Source organism: Rhinopithecus roxellana, chromosome 20 (assembly GCF_007565055.1).
Source record: "Rhinopithecus roxellana isolate Shanxi Qingling chromosome 20, ASM756505v1, whole genome shotgun sequence".
NCBI lineage: Eukaryota > Metazoa > Chordata > Mammalia > Primates > Cercopithecidae > Rhinopithecus > Rhinopithecus roxellana.
Genome location: NC_044568.1, coordinates 51154424 through 51160423, shown reverse-complemented (window position 1 = coordinate 51160423; position 6000 = coordinate 51154424).

Sequence of the window (6000 nt, the reverse complement as noted above, 5' to 3'; positions counted from 1 at the left end):
TGAAAACATTTCTAACTTAAGAAAAAAGGAATTCATGAATTGTTCTGAGATAACTCATGGGCTTGAAAGCAGAATTCCAGCACCAGATCTCAGAAAGGACAGAAACTGGGACAGCTTGGGGGCCTCCAGAGACCACTGTCAGAATGAGTGAACACCAGCTCTTTCTAGCTTTGGGGTCAATTAACACCAGATTCAAATTCCAGGGAGAGCAGAGTTTGTCAGGCTGGCCCCACTGGAGTGACATGCCCAGTCCTTGGCTGTGGGGGATGCCTCCTTTTGTCTGTACTGCTTTAACAATGTACCACGGTCTGTGGTGCTTAGAGAACAGATATTTATTTCTCACAGTTCTGGAGGCTGGCAGTCCAAGATCAAGGTGCTGGCAGGGCTGGCTTTTTCTAAGGCCATCTGCTTGCTGTGTCCTCATAGTCTTTCCTTAGTGTGTGTCTGTGTCCTAATCTCCACTTCTTTTAAGGACACCAGTCCTATTGAATTGGGGTCCCACCCCTGTGACCTCATTTAACCTCACTTGCATCCTTAGAGATACTATCTCCAAATACAGCCCATTAAGGTTAGAGTGTCAGTATTTGAATCTAAATGCAGGGGAGGTACAATTCTGTTCATAACAGGGGTACTGGCACTTTGATTGATAAATCACTTAACGCATGGAGACCCAAAGAAGGGAGGATGAACCTGTAATCCCAGCACTTTGGGAGGCCAAGGTGGGTGGATAACCTGAGGTCAGGAGTTCGAGACCAGCCTGACCAACACAGTGAAAACCTGTCTCTACTAAAAATACAAAAATTAGCAGGGTGTCGTAGCACATGCCTCTAGTCCCAGCTACTCAGGAGGCTGAGGCAGGAGAATTGCTTGATCTCAGGAGGCGGAGGTTACAGTGAACCAACATCATACCACTGCACTCCAGCCTGGGTAACAGAGCGAGACTCGGTCTTAAAAAAAAAAAAAAAAAAAAAAAAAATGAAGGAAATGAAGGGAGGATGAATGCCAGCTCCAAATACAGACACTCCAGAGACATCAGTGAGCATGGGCCAAGCACAGGCGTGTTGGAATGAACATGACCTGCTGCCATCCTCCCAGAGGCACACATTTGGGGCAGGATACAAAGGACCACAATACAAACAGGGGTGTCTGTATTGACAGGGGTGGCAACACAGAGAGGAGAGACTTTTAACTGTGCCTGGCAAGGCAGAGGCAAGGTGGGCTTCAGAGGAAGAGGGCAAGCCTGAGCCGGAGGATGAGCAGCCACCTCCAAGGGGGTCAGTGAGTGTGAACTCTGCCCAGTGCTTTGCAGATCCTGGGGAATGCCTTCTGCTTGTTGCTTGTGGGCTTGAGCCCCACGTGGATGTGATGGAGACAGTGACCAGGGCTCAGCACCCGTGCTGGGGAAGAACTTACAGCCTTGTTTTCTGAAAAGTTACCCAGGCAACCCTTCCCCCTGCAGCTGTGGAAGACTCCTCGCCATGCTACCCACGGGCCTGGAACACTCACTCCCCCACTGATCCAAACGCACCTGTTCTGTGTTCCGTCCTGGGTGAGATATAGGTTCATGCATTGGTTTGTTATCATTTTCCTCTCGGGATCTTGGAAATCGGTCATTTGCTAAAGTAACCTCATTCAACATGCTAATGGATTTTCACCCATCAATGGGCTTCTTTTAAAGGTCACGTAACTGTATTTCCCAAGGCCCGCTAGCCACACCAGGTCAGAGGACTGATTTAATGAGCTGTCATGTTAACCATGTGATAAGTTAGTTGAAGGAGATAGGAATTAAGTTTTTAACATTTGCTATCTTGTATTTAATTATCAAAGGAATGTGCTTTTTTATTTTAGGAAATTTGGAAAATACAGAAGACATACGTAGAAAAGGGGAACCACATATTCACATCACCGCCAAGGGGTAACCAAGGTGAATATGTTGATATGTGATTGATTACTTTCAAGTCTCATTGTCTGCCTGCACACACAGAACACAGTTCATGGAGCAGTACGTTAAGTTCTGTGCAGGACCTCACTCTGCCCCTTCCACAGAAGAGGGACGCGTGCCCGCAGCCTTCTTACGGGCAAAGTGCAGCTTGATGCGGGCTGCTTGGCATTCTCCCACGGGACGACTTCGTAACTGATTTATCAAGCCCCTATTCTTGGACATTGACATCACTCCCAAATTTATCCCCTTCTTTTTATTACCACATTTTAAACATTTAAAACATTTAAACATTTTAAACATTATTTAAAACATTTAAAAACAGCTAACTTTCTAGCACATAAACATCTGGGTGCATCTCAGGTTATTTCCCAGGGATCGCAGCCTGGAAGCAGAATTACTAGACTGGAGGATGAAAACCTTCAGCTTCTTGCTACACACGGGCAGTTACAAGGCCTGGACATTTACGCTCTAGGCGAGAGGATTTGCTTTCTTGCAAGTCTCACCATTTCGACTCTTCATTTCCCTGTCTCTGAATCTGGCTGCTACAGAGGCCAGGGTTGGCAGGTGGTGTGTCAAGGGGTCACTTGGATCACTAGCTCTGGGACAGTTTCTCCTGCATCATGCTGGTAACATCTCTCAACTCACCCTTAGGCTCGGCAAGAGATGGTGCCCATCATTTCTGCCCACGTCCCATCAGTCAACACCTGCTTGCCCAGCTCCACTTAAAGGCTGCAGGGTTGGCCTGTGGTCTAGCATTGCTAGGGCCAGAGAGAACCCCCATACTGGATGCTGGTGAACTAGCCACCCTTTGGCATCAAAAATGATGAAAGTCTCCGTGAAGATTACACAGCTAGGGAGGGGCAGAGCTGGAATCCAAGCCCAGGTGGTTCAACCCAGAGCCATAATCCACTTAACTCATTCACAGACCATTGCTGTGGGTCCAGCTGTATTTTGCCCCGGGGATTGAGCAGTGAGCAAAATGGATAAAAATATGAACCAAAGAAGAAAAGGAATAATAAATAAATGCGTAAGTAACATAGCCATATGACCTATGACCATGGAGAGGAGCTGACAGGTGGGGCGGGGACCCAGGTGGCTGCAGGGTCACTGTAAGCCGGCCCCTGTGGTGTGGGTGGTGCAGAGGGGCAGGAGCGCAGAGCTGTCATCTGACCGAGGGCTAGTGGCCCTCCAACTGCTGGGCTGGAAGCAGTCTGCGGGGGGGCAGGGTGGGAGCTGACGGCAGCTGCCCAGGTGATAGGTGGGCTAGGGTGGTCTAGGGCCATAGCAGCAGAGGTGGGAGGGGTGCAGGCTTAAGGCGAAGTCAGCAGGATTTGCTAATGGATTGGGTGTGGGTGGTAGGGCAGAGTGATCCATTGATGCGCCCCCAGGGTTGACCTGAGCAGTTTGGCAAGAATGCAGGAATAACAGGCATGGATGGTGGGTGGCGGGTGAGTCCGGGGGATGTCAAGAGTTTAGGCTCGAACCTGAGAAATCTCCAAATCCAAGATCCTGGAGTGAGTCCAACATGACAGAGTATTTTGCCTGGTGCCTGGCACCTACAAAATCCTCAGAAACACTGACTCCTGGGCCGACTCCCTACCACCCCAGGGTGGGCAGGGCCCCGGGCCCCGGGCCACGTGACCCTCCTCACTGCTGTCTTTCGGTGCCTGCAGCTCCTCGCATTCATCTCCCACACGAAAGCCCAGGAAATATGAGCTGTGGCTGAGTGCGGGCCATCCTGGGAGTCAGGGGAGATGGATGCTCTGTGTGGAGAGGGGCCCCTCCGGGCTCATGCTGGCGGGAGCGGCAACTCCTCTGCCCACGCCTCTGGAAATCCTTTCGCTCCCTGTCTGTTAGGAAGAGGGACTCACTGGCAGGTGATTATTTTTGCTTTCCCACTTCATATCAAACACACCGAAGATTAGTCCCCTCAAAGGCCAGCTGTTGACAAGGAGGCTGGAAGGCAGCGGGAGGACATTCCTGCTGCTCCTTCATGACCTCATTAGGTCGCTAAGCAGGGAGTCCCTCACCCCAGACCCTGGAGGCACACACAGCAGGAGCTGGGGGCCGGGTTCTCTGGAATGTCAGGAAAGCCCCTGGGGCTGGTCTCTGGGCTTGATAAACTCAGGTCTCCCTTATTCCAGGAAGTCTCCATGCTCTGGGATATAACTTCCCTGTTATGGGGCCTCTAGCACCTGCCCTTCACCCTGGCTTCCTACCGCTGCATCCTTGCAATCATTTTATTAATCATCCATTACCGTTTGTGTAGCACCCATCTCTCCCACATGACTGTGAACCTCCTGGGGAGGAAGGTCCACATCTCTTTGGTTTTGTTAGACCCATTCCAGAGCCTAACACATGACAGGGGATCAATCCATACTCATGGACTGGCTATTGACATTATCTGTGCAGAATAGAATGGAAAAAGCCGGGTTGATGAGCAAACACAAATACGAGTCATCGCTGTCTTCTATCTTGAGCTATGAGGTTTTTTAAAAACCTAAATGACAGGCATTTGCCAGTAATCTAAAACCACTGGTTCCAATCTGTGGCTATGTGCACAGCACTTAACAGCTTGCAAAAGGCTTTCTACATCATGTGTCACAGGCCCGGTTCCTAATAGGCCATGGACTGACACCGGTCTGCAGTCCAGGGGCCTGGGACCCATGATGGACAAAGCCTTTTGCAAGCTGTTAAGATGTCACTATGGGAAGGGGATAACATTATTTTAAGGAAGTCTGATTTTGTGGGCAAGGTATTATACTTATTTAAAATTTTTATTATAAAAATTTCCAAACACTTAAGTAGGCAAATAGTCTAATGAGCTTTCATAAACCTACTAACTACATTCAAGTTTTCAATACTTTGCCATGCTTCCCAGATTTCACATCATTTCTTTCCTAAACACTTAAATCATCATCATTTTTAAAAAGCAGACATTTTCTTACCTAATAGCAAAAGCATCCCTAGAGAAAACACGGTCTTATACATATGAATTGGACTATTATTTTTAACAGTATATGCTGTTCCCATTGCTGGTGTACTAAACTTAATTGAGGAGTATTACAGAATTCATAGAAGGCGTTTTTGTTGGTGCATTTTCTCAATACACACATATTAAATCAGATCATCAGACCTTAAATCTTCAGGACTGCTATCTTGAAGAGTTCGTGACATCTTTTTCCGACGTCATACTTGGAAAGGTTGGAAAACTCTGATTTAAAACTTCATTTCAGCCACAACCCGATTTCTCCCCCAGCCGACTCTTGATGGAAGTTGCAAAGAGAACAAATTGGGGCGGCTCAGGATTCTTCTGCTTTGCCTGGTTTCTTTTGCTACCATCCCATCCGGGTGTTCCCAGGATAAACTGGCATCAGACAAGGGGTGGCTAGAGGGGGCTAGCCCACAGAGCATGGTCAGGGTGAGTGCAGCTTGGAAATGGCTTTAGTTTCTGAGTTGTCTGGAAGGATGGACTTAGAGATTGAGTCCATGGCATACTTTGGGTCCCAGATAACTCAGCTTTCGTCCTAATCTGCTATTTGCCAGCCACAGGCCATTGCTGGAATCAGTTAACCCCTCTGAACCTCAGATTTGCCGCCTGCAAAATGGGCTTAAGAATCCTAACCTCACTACCTACTCTCCTACTCTCCTTAAAGACCCAGTTAAGACCATCTAGAACAGCGGTCCCCAACGTTTCAGGCACCCAGTCTCGCGGAAGACAGTTTTCCACAGGCCTGTTGGGAGGGATGGTTTTGGGATGACACTCTTCCACCTCAGATCATTGGGCATTCATTAGATTCTTGTAAGGAGCGTGCAACCTAAATCCCTCACATGCATGGTTCACAGTACTGTTCCTGCTCCCGTGAAAATCTAATGCCGCCACTGATCTGGCAGGAGGTAGAGCTCAGGAGGTCATGCTCACTCGCCCTCCACTCACCTCCTGCTGTGAGGCCCGGTTCCTAACAGGCCATGGACTGACACTGGTCTGCAGTCCAGGGGCCTGGGCCCATGATGGAGAAAGCCTTTTGCAAGCTGTTAAGTACTGTGCACATTCTCCT